Source organism: Panthera tigris, chromosome A1 (assembly GCF_018350195.1).
Source record: "Panthera tigris isolate Pti1 chromosome A1, P.tigris_Pti1_mat1.1, whole genome shotgun sequence".
Lineage (NCBI taxonomy): Eukaryota > Metazoa > Chordata > Mammalia > Carnivora > Felidae > Panthera > Panthera tigris.
The window spans coordinates 18,592,333-18,613,317 of NC_056660.1; the positions used below are offsets into that span (position 1 = coordinate 18,592,333).

General features: G+C 41.7%; 1 protein-coding gene, 1 non-coding gene and 1 pseudogene across 2 annotated transcripts in view; 1 reads left to right on the forward strand and 2 right to left on the reverse strand.

Annotated features, from left to right (window-relative positions):
- FOXO1 (forkhead box O1) overlaps positions 1 to 20,985 on the reverse strand; it is a 97,790-nt gene that overhangs the window by 31,021 nt on the left and 45,784 nt on the right. The window lies entirely within an intron of this gene.
- Positions 2,117 to 2,215, forward strand: LOC122232194 (annotated as a pseudogene).
- TRNAR-UCG lies at positions 6,263 to 6,347 on the reverse strand. Its single transcript has one exon. It is a non-coding gene; the product is annotated as a tRNA-Arg (tRNA).

The window sequence follows — 20,985 nt, forward strand, 5'->3', positions numbered from 1 at the left end:
ACACTCGCTTCGGAAGAGGGCAAGCCGGCAGCTTGCTGCTGAAGGATGGCAGTGTTGTAGGAGAGTTTCCTCACGGCCCCCACCTTCCAGACACGCAGCGCTGCAACTGGGTCCAGGCACGGTCCAGACAGGCAGCGGCTCATGGAGAAAGCAAGCCTCACAAAAGGAAGAAACCATTACTGGCAATCACCCTCAGCCAAACTGAGCAACTGTGTGGAACCGAAGCCGCAGAGACCGCCAGGGGTGGAGGCGGTGACCAGCAGGGTAGCGTGCGGGGCAGCCCGAGGTGGACCGGCCCCGCACAGGAATCCTAGTGCTGTCCTGACCCAGCAGGCCAACCAGGTTCTGGGAAGGGCAGAGAGCAGAGTGGAGGCTGACACAAGAAACAAACAGCCGATGGGGCCTATGATCACAGAAAACGTAAAACCATCAAAGGCCATTCACTCTGTAATTTCACTACTGTTTTGTTATTTTTGCCAACCGTCACTTCCCTGTGATGTGTGCTATATTTGATTGAAAAACGGGATGAAAAAGTCCGGGAAATAGTTTCTTTTTCCTCCTTAAAGGGCAGGATGAAATGCAGCTACTGAGAGACACCACACAGCGGCCCGCCTCTAAGAAGCCCCAAGGATCTCCTCCTGATACTCGGGCCCTGTGACGTCTCCTCCCCTGCAGGCACCCAGGTAAGCTGGGCCCCAGATTCCTGACCCACAGAAACTGTGAGATAATGACTGTGTGTTATTTTACATGCTAAGCTTCAGGGGCACCTGGGTGGCTCAGTGAGTTGAGTGTCCAACTCTTGGTTTAGGCTCAGGTCAGGAGCCCGTCTGTGATTCTCTCTCCCTCTCTCTACCGTTCCCCCACTCCTGCTCTCTCTCGTGCTCACTCACTCTCTCAAAATAAATAAGTAAACATTAAAAATAAAAAAATAAACTGCTAAGTTTCAGAATACATTATCCAGCAATTGATAGCAAAATATTCCATTTCATTAAAGCCTTCAATATAAAAACTTAAGCAATTTATGTATAAAACTATCCAACTCAGTAGCAGCTACATTTCTTATCTTTGGGATCAAAGACTTCATTAGGGCCCAGTATCCTAACAGAAGGACATAACGTGGTCAAGAGTTGATACTGTATATTCTTTCTTAATATTTCTTTGTGATGAGGAACTGTATGTACGTGGTGCAAAATTCAAAAGATCCAAAAGAAGACCTCATCATATTAGGTGTCTGCATAAATGTACCCCAATAAGGCCACCCTCAAATCCAGGGTCCCCCCACTTTCCTTGCTTAACTTTTTCCAAAGCACTTTTTATCCTTCTCTCCTACTGGGACTGTAAACTCTACATGGGTATGAATTCTGTGAGTGTTGTTTACTGCTGGGCCTCTAGCCCCTGGGACTATGCCAGGCATGGACTTGATATTTAGTATACAGTGACTCAATGAGTAAGAAGGAGATATGGTAAGAAAAGTCTTTGCATATTCCTGAGATGGCCACTGTTGTGGGAATTCATATATGATACTAGAATTAAAGTAACTTTTCATCCTGGATTTGTTACTATTTATCTCTTTGAGAGTTCCAAAAGAAACAGGACTTTTCTACACAAACACTGAATCTTGCCCTGGAACATCTCAGTGTGAAATCATCTAATGGGGACACCTGGGTGGCTCAGTCAGCTAAGCATCCAACTCCTGATTTCAGCTCAGGTAGTGATCTCACGGGTTCATGGGATCGAACCCTGCGTCAGGCTCTGTGCTGACAGTGTGGAGCCTGCTTGGGATTCTCATTCTCTCTCTCTCTCTCTCTCTCTCTCTCTCTCTCTCTCTCGAAGGGAGGGAGGGAGGGAGGGAGGGAGGGAGGGAGGAAGGAAGGAAGGAAGGAAGGAAGGAAGGAAGGAAGGAAGGAAGGAAGCCTCTAATAATGAAGGCTTTTTTGTTCAGTGACTTTTATGAAATACTACGTGCTAAGAGGTTCCAATGCATGTTTTACCTGAAGTCAAAACATTAGATATTTCAAAGTGTGACCACATCATCTTTCCAATCACTGTATTGTTTAACCAAGTCTTATAAGTCTTCTATGTGGAAAAAAGAACTTTAAAATTGTAACTAACAAGAGAAGCTGTAATGTGCTTCATATACTAATATTGGACTGATACAGAGATTAACATGATCCCTGTGCAAAGATGACAAATTTATGAAGCATTTCACGTTTTGGAGGGGGGGGTACAATTTATAGTAAAGTAAATGCACAGATCTTAAGAGACAGTTGAGTCTGGCTGTTGCATACACTCATGGAACCACCAGTCCGATCCAGAAGAGGACATTTCCATCACCCCTGAAATTTCCCTGTGTTCTTTTCCGATTGATCTAGCATTCTGCCAACCCCTCCTTCCCCCAACAATGGCAGCCTCTACTATGATTTTTATTCGCCATAACTTATTTCCACTATTCTGGAACTGCACATAAATGGTGATACAGTTATAAACAAAAAACAGGCTGCACATAAATGGCCATATAGTTAAAAAAAAAAAAAAACAGGGCTAACACACACACGCACATGTGCACACACATAGCCATGAGGCTGTGCATATGAGGGTGAAATGGAGTTAATCAATCTCTCTCTTATTTCTCATACCGTCCCCACTAGCTGCTGGCTATGTATTATTTCCCAGGGAAAACATGTAACTCTATAGCGAAGACGATTCCAAATTGTTGGTGGCTACAGGTCAACAAAGAAGTTAAAGCTTTCCAAGTATATTAAATGAAATAAATCATTAGGCTTGCTGAATGTTCACAAATGGACATCTTCATCCAACAACACTATGTATGTCTTACTCTTCGAAGCTGGAGGCACCATAATGTGCAATGCCTGTCTCATTTAAACCTCATGCTATTCTCACCTCCTCCTCCAACAGCTCTCAGAGGACTCAACTCCAGACAAATTAATTTGAGAACCTGTGTACCTGGTCCTCCATTTAAAAAAAAAACAAAAAACTTATCAAAACTCAGGATACAGCGAACGTTCCTTCCTGCCTGCAATCTGCTTTGTGAATCAGGCCTACAGTACCTTGGAGGCAGTTACCTTAAATTTTGAAAAGCAACAGATCAATCCATATTTCAAAGATCCAGAACAAAGAACGCTCTCTTTTTGAATGGCACTGAAAGCAAGGCAGAAGAAAGGCTGACAGAAGGATGCCCTGATTTCTACATGCCTCAGGAACATTTTCTGAAGAGCTCCAATTCAGCGACTAGAACTCTAACATCAGGTGAGCCCCGCCTTGGATGTGAGCTACTGAAGGACTGACACTCTCACCCTGGTTCATCTTTCTGCAGTACTTAGCACAGCCAGGAAAACCAAACTTTTAATCACCAGAAAGAATCTACAAGCTATTCTCTCTTGTTTTACACTTTCAATAACCCCAATCCCCGTTTTCCAGTCCCTTTTATTACCTATTGCTTAACAATGATGGTGCATCCCTACTGTCCTGCCACGAAATATTAAAGGAGAACAGAGGGAGCATTTCTGGGTCTCACATTATTAAACACAATTAAAAGGTACATAGCTTGTGATATTACTAATTTAATAAGTAATAATTTCACAGCCTATACAACAATTATGTATACAAAACTGAACGCTGCTAAAGTATCAACTATGCCTCAAGAACAGAAGGCAGCATTTTGAATAGTACTATTTAAAATCTAAGATTCCAAGGAGGAGGAGTATAGAACCTTAAGTGACACATGTAATACAGTAATTAGAAAACAGTTCACTTCCAGGGTCATAGGCACCAGTTTACAATCATTCCAAGATGTTTCTGTTTTCTCCTTACGTAGGGCTTAAAACAGCTTAGCAAGATAATTATACATGTAGTGGAGAAAAGCTTTTACCATTGTATAGTTTGCTTAAAAATATTTCAAGTTCAAATTTGAACCCTGGTAATACGTAATACAATCTACCGGACATTCCAACCTATGAGCTGGTTCTATTTATTCCACAGGTAAAGAAAAGGGGAAAACCAAGTTTTTTTTATTGTTTATAAAGAATCCTCCAGTAAAATCCACCGCAATATAACAAAAATTCAGGACTTTGGATCCTTCTGACATCCTCCTTTGCTCCTTAATTAGATGTTTCATTGGCTTTCAAGTGAAACTCAACTACTGGCTCTGAGATCGTTTACATTTAGTTAGACATTTTAAGCTGCTCTGTCATCATTATAGAGCGCTGCCTAATGAGGTCCCCTTAGACAGGGCTGGCCTGACAAAAACCCACAGTTAATACTAAAATGATCCAAGATACCCTACTTTCTCTGAATTTGAAAAGGACTTAGTGGGCCCGCCTCCCTAAAAACAGGAGAGCCCTCCTCCCTAAAACAAAACAAAACAAAACAAAACAAAACAAAATTCATGAAGGGCTACTTTTGCTTGAAGCACTCCCAAGAGAACTGTGTAATCAAGCGGAGATACTATAAATTCACATAAATTCCCAAGTTCAACTCTGAGTCCTTGAACATGGAATCTCCCTCCTTGACAGTGCACAAAAACCACACACTGATCACTTCTATGCTCTATGCTATTCTGGAGTTTAAGGAGGTGAGTGAGGGCAGGAGGAGCCCAGGGGAAGGCCAGGGCAGCAAGGGTGGAGAAGGAAGAAAAGGGTAGAAAGGAGAGGTGTCAGAAACACGGGCAGAAATGACCACGGGTCATAAAGAGCTGAGCTGGCTGCAGAGGGTAAAAATGGGTTGGTGAGTTTCTCCAGACTGTACGAATCCAACACCTTCATTTTGGGGTGAAGAAAACGGAGGCCGTGATAACAAAGCCAGTAAGTGACAAGAATCAGGCCCCGGTTGCCTGCTGAGAGGGCAGGAGGCACAGACAATAACCAAAGAGGTAGAGCACCTCTGTACACGTGCTCACATAGCAACTTTTTGCATGCCTCACCCTCCCCTCTAAGAAAGAGCACAAGCTGGAGGAAGAAGTAGTTGTGCAACTGGAGGAAGATACGTGGATAATACAACTGCTTAATGGGCTTCTATCTTCAATGGGACCTACAGGAGATCGTCATGTTTGTAATCTGGTTGAGATTTCTACACTCAAAAGGCCAAGATTAACTCCTCTCCCCAAATAAAGGAACACCATACTAGCTTTGCATCACAAATGGTATACATAGTACAGAGAAAAATTGAGACAGATGAAGAGGTTTAATAAGTAAGTCAGACTTGGCTACAAATGGCAAAATGCCCCTTGATGCTAAACAGCTAAACCTGAGACAGCTGTTCTTTAGGGCCCAGGTCTAAAATAGATTTGATCCCTGAAATGGACTTTGTAGAGAAGAAAGAAGCCTAATCATTAACTTGGAGGGGGTCGAGTACCATAAATACTTGATACTTGAACGCGCACAGGAATCACCTGGCATCTTGTCCAGATGCAGGTTCTGAATCAGTATACCTGGCATCAAGACTGAGATTCTAACAGGCTCCCTGGTGAGGCTGATGCCTTCAGCCCAATCCATGGACCATACTTTAAGGAGCAAGGCCATAAAAAACATGAGGTATGAAAGTCACATTTCAAGGTATGTTTATTTCACAACTTGGTCTGCTAGCCACACAACAGTGACACGTTGAGTCTTTTTCCTTCTGGTGATTGACAGACTCCATGAAATGTCTACATAGTTTGGAGGTGGGCAGGGGAGGGAGTTTAAGTCCAATTAAGTATAAAAGCATTGTGATTATTTAACACAACATAATTTGCTCTGGGCTCAGGGGGGAATAACACCGTCTGTGTGTTTTGTCCTGCAACAAAGGGACAGTAAAGTTGATAGTTATGGAACCTGATTTAAGTCCTCTCGAGTGGCCAAATGGACCAAGTGTTCATTTGCATGAAAGCTCATCTTTCCTTACATGGAAAGGAAATTAACCCCCATTTGCTCTCAAATGGTCACTATACTGTTTTCCAGGAGTCCTGAGGCTTTTGTTCTGACACCTCACCAGAAAGCCCAGGCCAAGACAAGGAGCAGGGTTGCTCTAATCCAGGTATGCCATTAGTGGTAATTTCTTTCCATAGTCTGGTGAGCCTCAGTGAAAATGTAAGCCTTTGGAAGACTATCTTAAAGTCTTTGTGGGCTATTCCTCATATGAGGAATAAAATTTTACATTTATTTCTTTTCAAGAGACACAGAGAGACAGAGCGTGAGCAGGGCAGGGGCAGAGAGAGAGGGAGACACAGAATCAGAAGCAGGCTCCAGGCTCAAAGCTGTCAGCACAAAGCCCGACGCGGGGCTCGAACCCACGAACCACGAGATCATGACCTGAGCCGAAGTCAGATGCTCAACCGACTGAGCCACCCAGGCGCCCTGAGGAAAAAAATTTTAAAAACTAGCCTTATGAAGCAATGTGGCCTTCTTTGGAGATCTCGACTCAAATCTCTGCCAGTTACTCGTTATACGACCTTAGGCAAATTACTTCAGCTTTCTGTTTCCTCTGCCATAAAATGAGGACAATAGTTACCCAAGGTTCCAGTAAGGTCACGTACTTTGAGCGTGGAGCAGCTCAGTGGCTGGCCCAGTGAGATTCAAGGGTAGGGTTATCACTGTTACCATCAGGACCACCTTCTCCAACTGACCCAACCAATCCCAGTTTGCCCTGTACTAAATACACACATCACTGGGTAGGCTCTGTTCTCAGCCAGCTTACATTCCAAGCCAGCAACACATAGAAGTCACACCCACTTTTTAAACATTGCTGATAATTCTTGATTTCTTTGTAATCATCTAAGCATTATGGTATTCAGGAAAGAAAGTCTACAAGACGCACAACCATTCTTTTCACTGTCCCCAGTGCCATCGCACCATCAATCCTTCCCTGTCTTTCTGGTCACCCTCATTCTGTTTAAAAAAAAAAAAAAATAGCACAGCATCCCAAAGCACTCCATATCTCCCCCAGTACAGTGTAAGCAGGAACGGACTGCCCTTTTTCTGCTTAGTCCTGAACACATGGGGAGGACCATTTACTCAAAGCAAAACCCTGGAGGACCATTATTTTACAAATAAGTATGTGATTAATACTTTTGAGTCCATAGTCTTTCCATATATATTATCTCAATCAATCCAACAATAACTGTGTTTAGTATTTAGGACCACTATTCTTATTATCAATACAGATAAAGTCTCAGAGTTTGAGAGAAAAGACATGTTCCTGGCCACCCAACCTTTCTGTATGTTCTCTGATTTTCGAAGGCAGAGATCTCCCCAATAAGAAGGTGATAGGGAGGTGAAGGTATTTTTGTTATTGGAACCATCTACATAATTCAATTACACACGATTCTGACAGAGACCACTGGAGCCCATTCTTACCAGTGTGAGCTGCGCCCCTCTAAGATATCAGGGTCTGTAAACCACAGCCCACAATCTGAAGGCCCTCAATCATAGCTTAAACAAGATCTCCTGTGTCTGAATGGCAACACTGAGTCAAGGTTGAAGCCGAACCGCTGCATTCTCCCCTTGGTAAACGGTCCTGCCCTATTAAGAACCTTCCCTTGAGCTTGCATCGCTCCCCTTGCCAATTCAGGGCTGAAAAGACACAGCCGGCCTTGGAGTACTCCCATGCATCCTGAGGGTCACAGAGAACCCCGTTCACGAATGTAAAAGCTCCTCTCTCTTCCTCTCCTCCCTCCCTGCCCCCATACACCCTTCTGGGGCTGAAACGGCCTTTTCAACAGAATGAGAGATGTGCTACAAAATCTTCATTAAGTGATTCAATAATGTGTATATCTGGTACTTACTCTGGTCCGAAACAGAAAGGAATGTGCCCAGAAGCCAGCAGGCAGAGCCACATTCTTCCTGTCACCCTGTAACAGCAGGCAGGCTAGTGGCGGGCTGGCGGGCACTGCTCTGGGGACAAGTCCCCAGACAGCACTGCTTTCCCAACATCAAAGGGCTGGATCTCCTCTTCAATTTGTAACTTGGATTTTCCTCAGTTTCAAATCATAGCCTGACAGATGTTAAAGTCTGACAGAGTATAAAATCATCCTCTGCCGAGTCAAGAATATGACAAGCAAGAGGGAACAACGGAATAAAAGAGGTCCCAGTTCAGAGAAGGGGAATGGAAATCTACCCACAGCAAGCAGGAGAACATGAAGCAGTGAAATTGGCTCTTCACATGGCATTCGGCACAGCGGTGGTTATTCTGTCAAGTATTGTTCACGGAACATGGTGACAAATGGGGAAGGGCTGTGCCTGGCCAGTGGTATTTAGTTTAGTTTTTCTGTTTTCTTTATTTTTTAGGAGGGGCAGTCACAAATGATTCCAAGTTATTTTTAAATTTCTTTCCCTAAAAATTCTGATTGGATTCATGACCATTTCAACTGATACAATGTTATTTTCAAGAGGGAACAAAAACAAATTAATGAAATCAACCAGTCTGGCCCACTAACATGGGGAGAAAAAAATCACGTAATACTAAAACTTTAAAAGAAGACTTAGTACTTTCTTGAATGGGTTCTTTCAGTTATATTCACACAAACATGGCTCACAGGGTCACTATCCACCCAAATTGGTGGGGTGGTTTTTATAAGCTAAGTTATTCTTGCTTTGCCCTTTGTAATGTCACTAATTCTGGGCTACTCAAAGCGCGTCAGGGACCAGCAGCAGCACCTGAGAGCTGGTTACAAATGCAGGGACCTCAGGCTTCCCCCCAGACCTAATGAGTCAGAACCCACATTTGTACAGAGGTGATTCATGCACACATTAAAGTTTGCTAACCACCATCTTGCAAAACACTTATTATTTAAAAATCATTTAAGCCCATTTTAACAGCCCTGCCAAGAAAGTCTTCCCCAGAACAGGCCAGACTTCCCCTAAGTCCCATTTATGGATGCTTCCCTGGTAACCAGGGGAATAACTCCAAACTTAAGCTTGTGTAAAATACTTTTAAAATAAACTCAAAATCCTTCTTTTGATGTATGCAACATTTTGGGTGAGGGGAAACATTAAAACTATTACAAGCGTTCCACAAAACACCACACCTGCCACTATTACTACTGATGATCAAAAATGTACACTACACAAAAACAGAAACAGGTATCCACATTAAACCAACAATATCAACCGAGCAATAAATGTGGCAATAAAGATTCAAGTGAAGAATGTAATACAAAAAATGGTCTTCAAGGTCAAATTATTTGCAAAATTAGTCTTGTTGAGGAATATCTGCTACACAATTCAGGAGAAAAAGAACTCTGTCCTACTGCGGCATGGGGATTTTTCCCCACACAGCAGTCTCTATGCGCAGCATTTTAAACTCATTATCGAATTTAAACCTATCACAGCCTTAGACGGTGCACACTGTTTTAGTCTATGTTTTACTGATGCTTGATTTACATAGAGCCAAGCACTGGAATCTGCGGTGTGCAGCTCTATGAATTTTTACATTTGTGTATCCCCATGCCGCAACCACCCAAATCATTTCCAGCACCCTAGTAGTGGGTGGCCCTCTCACGCCCCACCTAGTCGGCCGCCCCTTCCCCACAGGTAAGCACTATGATGACTTCTAGCTCATACACTACTTTTGCTTGTTTACTGGAACTCATACAAAGGGAATTGTGCAGAACGTACCTTTTCGGGCCTGGCTTCTTCCACTGAATAGTCCCAGAAGGATCAGCGTGCACAGAGAAAAAAGGCATGCCCTGCTGGGTGTGGAGAACAGTAAAACAACTCCAGGGGGGAGGAGAGTATCTTACAGCACGGAAGGCGCGCTGGTACAGGAGTCCGCAGGAAAGGAAGCTAGAAAGATGGGCCTTTCAGATGGTGAATGGCCTGGAATGCCAGTACAGACCGTCTGAAGGTGTTTGAGATAAATGCTCTAATTCGAGTAACATGTCAAGGGATCTGACATAGTAGCCTGTCCAGAGCAGAGTGAGGAAGAAGGACACTGGACGCAGCAAGCCCAGTGTAGAGGCCCAGAGATGAGACAGTAGGCACCACAGGGGAGAGAGGTGAGACCCCAAGGGAGTTTCATCCAGATGCTCCACCAAGGAGGCTGGAGTTGATGGGAGGAGTTTCCATGGCTCCAAAATCAGACTCTTGAAAGAGTGGCAGAAAGTGCTATTCAAAACATAATGAAGCAGTGGGGGGAGCTGGTTTTAGGGAGGAAGATGAGTTGGTCTGGTCATCAGCTGGTTGAAAATTAGACTAAAAGTTGGGGAGAAAGATGTGGAGAGGTAGATACAGGAGATTATGGGAGGTGAAGAACAAGACAGCAAGAACCAAGTGGTCTCCAGAAACCACGTGTTGTCAAGGCACCGGGCTAAATCCAGTGAGAAGAGAGACCATCACAAAACAGCCTGAGGTACAGGAGTAAATGAACCCTGGGGAACACTCACTCAGAATAAGAAAAAGGAGTCCTGCAAAAAAAAGGGCCAGGGATAGGACAGGAGTGGGATAAAAACCGAAAAATGGGAGCATAAATTTAGCAACAATTCCTGCAATCAGCATTCGATTTAAGGACACTTTTTCTCCAGTACAACCACTAGAAATGCTGACACAGGTTCTCCAAGAAAACACAAGGTACTTCAGAAGCTTCATTAACTCTTTCTAGCATCTTCAAGGTATTACTTTGCAAATTACTGTCTGGGTATGCTAAACTTAGTAAATTATTGTTTGGGTAGACTAAATACCAACCTAGTATTCAGAAAGAGTTAATGGAGCTGCCGAACTGTCTCATTTACTCCTGAGGTACTTTTCTTATTCAAGACTCTAACTCAATTTGCGTATCACCAATGATGATTAAAAGGCAATCCAAGAAACTGGGCATTCAAATTTCTGTCCAGATCAGATCTAACAGATCCAATACTTAATTTAGACTTCCTAATCATCACAGATTATAGATGATTAGCAACCAATCAACAGTGGTCCTGCCTAAAGAAATCCACTACAAATAAAAGCTGAAAAGAGAGAAAATCCTAGATCAATGCCTGCACAGGAACGAGGTCTGAAAACATGAGCCCGAGCCACATCCAGTCTGTGCCTAAAATTATCCCACAGGCACAGATTATAACTCAATCCGCCTCCTGTTTGCCTTCGCTGCATTTGTCTCCCTCCCCCTTTACCAGACTACAACTTCTACCAAATGACAAATGATAGACTGGTTTGCTAAAGCCCCGCCTGTGGGAGATATTAAATAAGAACCCCTAAGATGAGGCATGCTTCTTTTCCCTAAATGATGACAGGAGATATAATATGAAAAGAGGAATTTAGCTTTTGACTTGAAGCTAATTAAAAACAAATTTTTTTTATGTTTATTCATTTTTGAAAGACAGACAGAGCACGAGTAGGGGTGGGTGGAGAAAGAGGGGGACACAGAATCCGCAGCAGGCTCCAGGCTCTGAGCTGTCAGCACAGAGCCCGACGCGGGGCTCGAACTCATAAACCGCAAGATAGTGACCTGAAGTTGGACACTCAACCGACTGAGCCCTCCAGGTGTCCCAAACTTGAAGCTAATTTTTATCTGCTCAAGACACTTCCAGTTATGCTGCCAATGATATTTTATATTATTCTCTGAATGAACTTACTCTATTAATCAAAAGCAAGTTGGCAAGTGTTATACATAATATTAAGCAGTGATCTTTAAAAGATAATGCATATAAAAAAAATGGAAGCACTACTAAAACACTTGTATTTGTTTCACTAAAGTTATATAGCCCACTGCCCTATTTTTCAAATTTTAACTATATTTTTTAAATTATAAATACAAATTTAAAGCCAAATTTGTTCTCAAGTCTCCAAGAAACATGAACAAAATCTTCTGAACTGCCTAACACATTAAACACGAACACTTCCCTATAACATCATTTCAAAATTCGTATTAAAATTCTCAATGGTTAAATGCCTTTTTTGTCAGACTGGCACTTTTTGGCACATGTTTTACAAGATGTCATTCATGCTTTGCTGTTCTTTTGAAAAAGATACAGCAATAGCTAAAAGCATGTCTTTGTACAAGCACGTTTTTATCATTAACATCTTGATTTGATAAATACTTTGAAATAGATATATCACCAAAGATCCTCAGTTCAGACCTATTATGTGTAATAAAGAAAAAGAATCGTAAGAATTGTGGTTAGGGGCACCTGGGTGACTCAGTCGGTTGAGCATCCGACTTCAGCTCAGGTCATGATCTCGCGGCTCATGAGTTCAAGCCCTGCATTGGGCTCTGTGGTGACAGCTCAGAGCCTGGAGCCTGCTTCGGATTCTGTGTCTCCCTCTCTCTCTGCTCCTCTCCTGCTCTTTCTCTCAAAAATAAATACACATTAAAACTAAAATAAAAAAGAATTATGGTTGAAAAATAAGGTGGACCTCCTTGCTGGTTCAACTGATGGAGCATACAACTCCTTATCTAGGGATCATGAGTTAGAGATTCACACGGGGTACAGAAATTACTTAAAATATTTTTTAAGTTTGTTTATTTATTTATTTATTTATTTACTTATTTATTTATTTATTGGGGGGGAGAGGGGGGAGAGAGAGAGAAAGAGAGAGAGAGAGAGAGAGAGAGAGAGAGAGAATATGAATGAATGAATGAATGAATGAATGAATGAATATGCATGTGACAGCGAGGGAGGAGCACAGAGAAGAGGAATAGAGAGAAAAGTCCCAAGCAGGCTCTGCAATGCAGGCTCAAGAACTGTGAAATTATGACCTGAGCCGAAATCAAGAGTCAGACGCTCAACAGATTGAGCCACCCAGGAATCCCAAAATAAAATCTTCAAAAAAGAAAAATTAAAAAAAAGGTAACTGGAACTCTATGGAAGTACATACGTTGTTAATCATGAAATTATATATACATAACCTCCAAAGCCAAGAGGCATTGGTTGAAATCACACACAGAAAAATTCATGTAAACTTTAGTAAAAGACAAGCATTCTGGTTTTCTTTTTAATTTACTTTCAGTTCCATCACCATAGGAACAAATTAAATTTTTGACCTTTTTTTTGGGTAAACTAGCTATAGATTTAATAACCTACCTACACCTTAGCTGTTGCTTATGCTTCCCCTCCCTAACTTTCTGAAGGTGAATGTGAGTGACGGAACCAGGAAGTGAACCAAGGAATAGTGAAATCTATTCTCTGGCATTTAAACTCGTCATCTGTAAAAAATTAGGCCTGCTATACACTTGAGAAATTTTCAAATGACAGAGATACGTATAGGAGATAAATAAAAGCTCTCAAAGGAAATACGAAAAACCCTTTTTCTCCCCAGTCTCACTTTTGAGAACAAGAAAAAATTTTTTAAGTTCAAAGCCTAAAACTCATTAATACAGATCCTTTAGGGATTGAATGAGAAGAACACGGGAAGATGCATAATCAATGTACATGTTTAATGTAAAAGAGAATGAGATTCACGTAAGCAATATAAAAGATTATTTCAAACGCCATTGGGGAGATAATTTATCTTTAATGGTTAATACAGTTTTTTAATGCTCATGATTTTTTCTACACAAAAACAGAGGGGCGCCTGGCTGGCTCAGTGGGTAGAGCATAAGACTCTTGATCTTGGGGGTGTGAGTTCAAGCCCTACACTGGGCCTAGAGCTTACTTTAAAAAATAAATAAAAGTAAATCATTTAGAATTTAAAAAAAAAAAATGGTCTTTTAATTTCATCCCAATACAATGCATTCTATCTAGCAAGCATGATTTACAAAGTCCCCTAACAACCATGTTTGACCACTAACTGCCAAACATTTTAAGGCATTTCCAGGGTTTGTTGCCAGAGATTGACAATATATCCATTTTAGCTGATGCATCTAAAAGATGGTCCTAAATACAAAACAAAACAAAAACATACTATGAAGCTCACTGACTTGATAAGCACAATTTTCTGCATGAAACTCACACTACCATAAAATCAGTACAGAGTTCAAGGTCCCAATCTAGAGGCAAATTTGTGTGAGATGAATAAGGGATAGATGTGAACACAACACCCACAACACACACTGAAGTCACCCTCTCACTGTCTTAGTCACTCAACAGCTACACCACTGTTAGGGCCATTTCCTCAGCCATTTTAATGGAAGGCCCTGGCAACAATCTTCCAAGCCTCTTTCAACTTCTTACTATACCTATGCTTTTTATTCCCATTTTACTTCTACCTACCATTTCAATACAAGGTGATAAGGAGAAACAAGATGTATCACAAATCAAGTAGGTTAGACGTGGCTTTTTGTGGTAGCTGATGTTCTTAATAACACTGACTGTAAGGTCAAAACATGTTTGTTATCCAGTTGAATCCAAACCAGATCAAAACCCTAGTTGGTCAATTTAGAAGGAAGGAAGGAAGGAAGGAAGGAAGGAAGGAAGGAAGGAAGGAAGGAAGGAAGGGAAAGAGGAAAAGAAAAGAAAAGAAAAAAAAGAAAAGAAAGGAAAGGAAAGGAAAGGAAAGGAAAGGAAAGGAAAGGAAAGGAAAGGAAAGGAAAGGAAAGGAAAGGAAAGGAAAGGAAAAAGAAAAATGGCAAGTGAGGGGTGCTGGGTAGCTCAGTCAGCTGAACGTCCGACTCTTGGTTTCGGCTCAGGTCATGATCTAAGGGTTTGTGAGATGGAGCCCCCGTCCCAGGCTCTGCACTGACTTCATGGAGCCTGACTGGGATTCTCTCTCACCTCTCTCTCTGCCCTTTCCCCACTCACTCTCTATCTCAAAATAAACAAACATTAAAAAGAAAAAAGCAAGATAAAGTACAGAATTTCTTTAAAATGATATATAGGATTTAAATTTTTACCTTAAAAATATAAATGTAAATGTGCTTGAGATAAAAGAAAAACCTGTGAGATGTCCTCCTCTGGCTGGATTTCCAGTCGTTCTTATAAATCTACTTTGCATTGTCACCAAGTACTTACATTTGCCATTTCTTTACAGTGAAGAAGAAATCTTCCCATAGCACAGCAATCCAACTACAGAATTCTCCATGGTCTCCTCCTAATCTTTTATAGGGTCTGAGCACACCTAATTTATCAGCAATCTAAGTATTCCCAAAACGTTCAACTTCGTTTTCCTAAAAACAAGTATTTCGTCCATATTTAATGGGTTCATTTGTTAGTTAATTAATTGGGAAAACAAGTACAACTGCAAACCAAGTTCCAAGAAAAAGACAACTAACTCCAGGCACCAGAGGCAGACAACCAGTAAGGGGCTTTAGGAGAGCGTGGTTAATGTGTGTTGGGAAACTGAAGGTCAACTGGGGAGCTGCAACAGTCTCCATGCTGGTGTTGATGCTGGTGTTGCCACAAGGACGTCCCCTGAGGCTTTTGTGCTAGGCAAGGGTAAAGATTTTTTTTTTTTAATGTTTATGTTTAATATGACAGAATTAGGCTGAATTGTTTCAACTTCGATTAAAACACACACACACACACACACACACACACACACAACTTGCCACCCAAGAAGCACTTACAGTAACACTTTAAATGTGTAAGAATTGAATGTCATTACTTGTTCCTACAAGTCCATCTTCTGGAAAATCTGAATGGTGGTATTATATATATATATGTGCCTGTATGTACATGCTAGTTAATGTGCACATATGACTGCACGTAACTCCCAATTATCTCATAATTACCTGATGCCAAATAATTTTTTTTTAATTCTCCTAAGCTTTGGAATACACAGTATTTTCTGTATGTGGTTCTCTTAGCATGTTTATCTTCCTATGTGATCTACACTCCTACATTAGAATTGATTTGGACATTTTCAGCCTAGTGTCAGACTGGTCCTAGTCAAGGACACCAAGCCACCAGCATCACCAAAAGGGCAGACATGTAACCTATACTGCAGATGACTGAAAGGTGAGGCTATTTAATCATCACGAGCCTTTCCCTGCGGGAAGCTCTCTTTGAAAATGTCATTAACAGGCAATACAGTTCTAAACCAGACAGCTCTGCATTTGCTCACATATTTGTAAATATTACTGTCATCCCTAAATGCAGTTCTATGCGGAAGAATAAACCACAAACCACTAGGTTAAAATATTATTTCCCCCCCCAGACAGAAACCAAAAGTATACTTATTTAATATTATGGAGAGTTAAACAGCTATATGTTAATTCCTTTCTAAAATCCAACTGGTTCCTCTTTGACAGAACTGCTTTCCTCTTAAACTGCTACAGGAATGCAAATTTTGCTATGAATAATCATATTTGTTAAATGCCATAGAAACCTGAATTATTTGTTTCCAGAATTTACAAACTGGTACACTATTTTGTGATTTACTGAAAATCAAATAAATACTGGGTAATGATATTCTTTATCATTTACATATATATATATATCTATATATAGATACACATATCTGATATACATATATCTGATATATATATATATATATATATATATATGTGATTTAACATTTTTTTTAACCTTGAAGTTTGTAACAGCAAAAGCAAAGGCAATCCTAAGAAAACTAACTATGCTGTTATGTTAAAGTCCTTTTAAGCATGCTTTCAGATTGACAAAATCAGTAACTTAAATTTTGCAAAATGATTAATACACACATACACACTTTGATCAACTGTAATCCAGTCCCCACTTTTAGCCTGCAAAACCACACACTGTAGAAAAAAAAATAGTAAGAGTCAGTTACTAGTACATGTCTGCAGAAGTACAGCAACAATAAAACTCTTAAAATCCACTGTTTAATCCTATTTTATTCCCTGATCATGGAGTAAGTGGATGATTTCCGGGATATTTTGAGGGTAATTCCAATGTGTTTACAGATGTTCCATTACAATTTTAAGTCCAAAGCGTCACAGTTGGTGCTTAAAACTTTAACAGTATTATTGTCACCGATACACATATGAAAACTCCCCTGCCCAACAGCACCCTACTCTTAAATACAAATGATGGATGAGGACATGCCCCCCCCCTTTTCCAGCATTACCTCTAGTAAACCAACTCCCACTACACTGTCCTTCTCGATCCCCTTACCAGCCCACCCTCTCCCACAAGCACCCTTCAGTCACAGGTGCTCCCACCACCCTGAATTTCCTCCCTGCCCAGCCCAACAACTGCCCTAGCCTGTTGAAATTCTACCCACACTTTAGCACCCATTTAAGAGCGCGGGCAGTATTCTTCCTGGTGCTTCTGACCCAGCATGACCTTTCCAGTCCCTGAAACCCCATGACATTCCCTTTCACAGTTCTCTCCAGTCACGTGCCCACCATACTTACGGATCAGTAGCTCTAGAAGCCCTGACCAGTTGTTAGCCACTTCAAGAAGAGGCTGTGTCATCACTGACTGCACAAAGGGAAAGAACACCACCACTGGTGACTAGTGAAGGTGCAGGGCTAGCAAATACAAGCAACTGATGTGTAACAGGATACCCCAAATTGTACCAGTTATACTGCCAACACCAACCACGAGGAGATGCCTCTTAACATCAGTTGACAGGTTTAAAGCTAATTAAGTATGAACCTAATAAGCTAGAAGACGTGCATGAGCGAATTGTGAAAATACCAACAAATCCGGAATAATAGAAAAGATATTCTGACACAGTAATACAGTGGAATTTACTGAAAGGCATGTTCTACTTAATCAAAATAGTGCAAAATCCATTTTTCTAAATGTCTGATGGCAAGATAAAGCAAACGTAAAAACTGAAGATCAAAAGAACATCCATTATTTTAGTGACCAAGGTGGTTTCCAACACACCAAGTTGACGATTTACCCAAGTGAGGTTATAACATCCTTCAACACCGAGACTACACCACACCCATCCTGTCACCTGAAGCTCTCTAACCTAAAACAAACTGCTTCAAAGACTAGCAATATTTCAGAAGCAGTGCACCAGCTTCTGTCAGCTTATGAAAAAGGGGTTTTAGGTGGCTACACATGATGCTTTCTGGGTTTTTCTGGAAGGGCAAGGCACCAACAGGGAGAGGCTGAGGAAGGCTACAGAAGTGGATGTTCATGCTAGACTACTCGCCAGGTGTCCCCCTGTCCCTCCATTCTTCCCAAGCCATACTGTCATCTGGGAGCCCTTCATCCCCACCATCCAGCTTCCCTGCTGCCATTCCTGTTCCCCACTTTTCAAAAAAGCACCTCTGATCACATCCTCGACCCTGCGGAAAACCCCTTTTTGGCTTCCTTTTTCCAGGATGGAAAAGTAAAGATCAACATATAGATGCCACCAGGTAAAGATCAAGTTCAGGCCAGGCTCTCAAACCTGACCCTGCCTGCCTCTCTACAGCTTTGTCTCACCCTTCTGACTTTGTACGTGGGCTACCAAAACATATTGGGTCATTTCACGCTTCCCAGAGGCTCTCCATAAACCCCTCAAATCTGCTCCTGACCAGAGGTCACTGTTGCCTCCCACCATGTCTCTCCCATGGGACTTGTCTTTCTGTTACAGAAAGAGGCACACGTTTGCGAAACTCTGCGACAACTGGAAAACTGCAGCACAGCGGTTGTTTCCTTCTCCTACACCCTGAGTACCTAACGGAGTGCTGCAGACACAGCAGGGAGTCAGAGTGGATGGCGTCTACATCAGTGCTGCAACCCTCGGACTACTGTAACATTCCAGATCCCCAGAGGCAACAACTAGGCGCTGAAGAGGAGCTCCAGAAGACCCACATTCTTCTCACAGACTTTCAAGCTATACTTGCATGAATTTCCCATTTGAAGCTTTTTACAGCTTGCATTCATTCCAAATGGGCTCCGCTGCATGTCAGGCACTGTACTTGGCACTATGAATGAAGGATAAAGTAAAGCACGGTCTCTGCTCTCAGGGAACTTAGATCCTGCTGGAAGATTCTGTAACTACAAACACAGCACTCAGCAGTCACTACTCCATTCTACTTAGCCGAGGACACACAAATAATCAGTCCCCATACATGCAGTGTAACCTGTCCACTACTTAACCTCCTTTGGCGTCTACAGTCATTTCTGTTGCTCCTGAGCATTTCCTAAAGCCTTACACCCTTCCAATACATGGCCACAGAAAGTGGACTGAAGGTGTCAATAAATGAAACCTGCACATATAGACAGGGAATGAAATCTAAATCCTAGTAGAAGGAACTACAGAGACAGAATAGCCCAATATTTTCATTTTACAGAACAAGGGCCCAAGGCAGAGACAAATTATATGAACTGCCTAGGGTCCTTCAACAAGGAAAGAGCTAAACCAGATTTAGAATCCAAATCTCCTAAAAATCTCTGCTCACCCCTTACCTGATAGGAACATGCCCTCCGTGACGTGTTAAATTCAGTCCACAGTCACACGCAAACCCGAACTGGTATTTCTTGGAGCATGGGAAATGACAAAAGCCAAAGACAACAAGGTAGCACCATATAATCTCATAACCAAATGCTTCCTTCAGCTGCTAACGTTTTTAGCATTTGTGGTAAATAGAATTGTTGGTCCCAATTGTTCCCATGCGGTTATTTCTATGGCCTCTTGCTGGATGAAGTGCACTTTCCTCCTCCCTGATTTCAGGCTTAGTCATATGATTTGTTTTTGGTCAATGGTATGCTAGGGACTCTGGCACTGGCAGAGGCTTGAAACGAGCTTGCGTAGTAAGGCTCCCCCCTCCTGAGCATCTGACAGCATCATGAGGAGAACTTAGCCCAGAGAGTCACTGACCTTCCAGTCTGGGCCTCAAAGTGAGAAACGGAGTGAGCTGCCCCAGGCAACGGGCAAGAAATAAATGCTTGCGAGGTGTGAGCCAGTGTGAGCCACCGGGATGTTTTGTTGTTATTTTGTTGTTTGTTATGCAGCAAGAGATGACTGATGTACACTATCTTATCCTTCAAGTCAAAACCCATACTTCTGGTTACCTGTCACTGCTGTATCCCCTTAGAGTATCAGCTTGCTGTTAAAGTAGCAATTACTTTATTCTTTTTTTATTTCCATTTTACTAATTCCTCAGGGCCATCTTTTATTTGAATTACCTTCAGAAAAGAAAAGGTCTCCAAATTACAGTGTCATCTCCAAATGTTTTACTGATTCTTAAGGTAGGTATTATATAAGTGGGAGAAAACCGTATCCTGTCAGTATCACCTCACAAAAAGCCTTCTCCCCCCTTCAAAGCAGTGAGATTTGTCACGATCACAGCTAATTTATTGAAAATAATTCTCAGCTCCTATGATGGATCCTAAAGATAGGTGGGAAGGAGTGCATCTATCTTTCAGTGCAGGTACCAAAGACTTTTAAAACGCTGCTTTAAAATCCTTAACTAGAATTAAAGTTAAAATAAACCAATTTCTGGTATTTTTAAAGGGCCTCCAAATCAGGATAACATTAAACAATAAGACCCAATGTAAACATCCTTCAAGTTAGCCATCTCTTATTCCAGCACATAGCTCAATGTTGTTAAAACCGCTACAGCTTAATTAATTATAGTCCTCATTTGTAACTTTGGAAGCTGAGTAGACTTGAAATAAAATCACGTCTGGACCAACAGAACACACTACTATGCAGCAGAGTCATCTGGAGGATGGAATACCAAAGCAGGAACCTACCACAGATCTCCTTCTGCTTGTCACGACAAAGTCAACGTGTTTCCTTTCTTTATTCTCCTGTCTACAAAGTGACATACTTCCTCTCGAGGGGATGTAACTTCCAAGTTCATGTAGCAGTATATACAGTATCATACGCCTGGAGTGTGTATAGAATTACAGAGTTCGTGTACCTGCGAGTCCGTTTCCGCAACAGCGCGAAATACACAGGTTTGAAGGCATCTATTTTTTTCCTGTCAAACGAGGTGGTAATCTCCTTTAAAAACTGAAGGCTACTCATTTGTCCATTTTGGACTACACACAGCTCATTAGAATTTGGCCAGGAAAACAAAGTGAAACATTACTCCTCGTTTTTGAACCAAGACCAGTAGAATAGCATTGTCTTCAAGGAAGACTGTATTTGCATATATTCAAACTGACATCGAAAGATATTCTTCAGCGGAAAAAAAAAATCCCTCAAAGCCAAAGTTCTTAGCATGGAGCAGAATTCAAGGGAT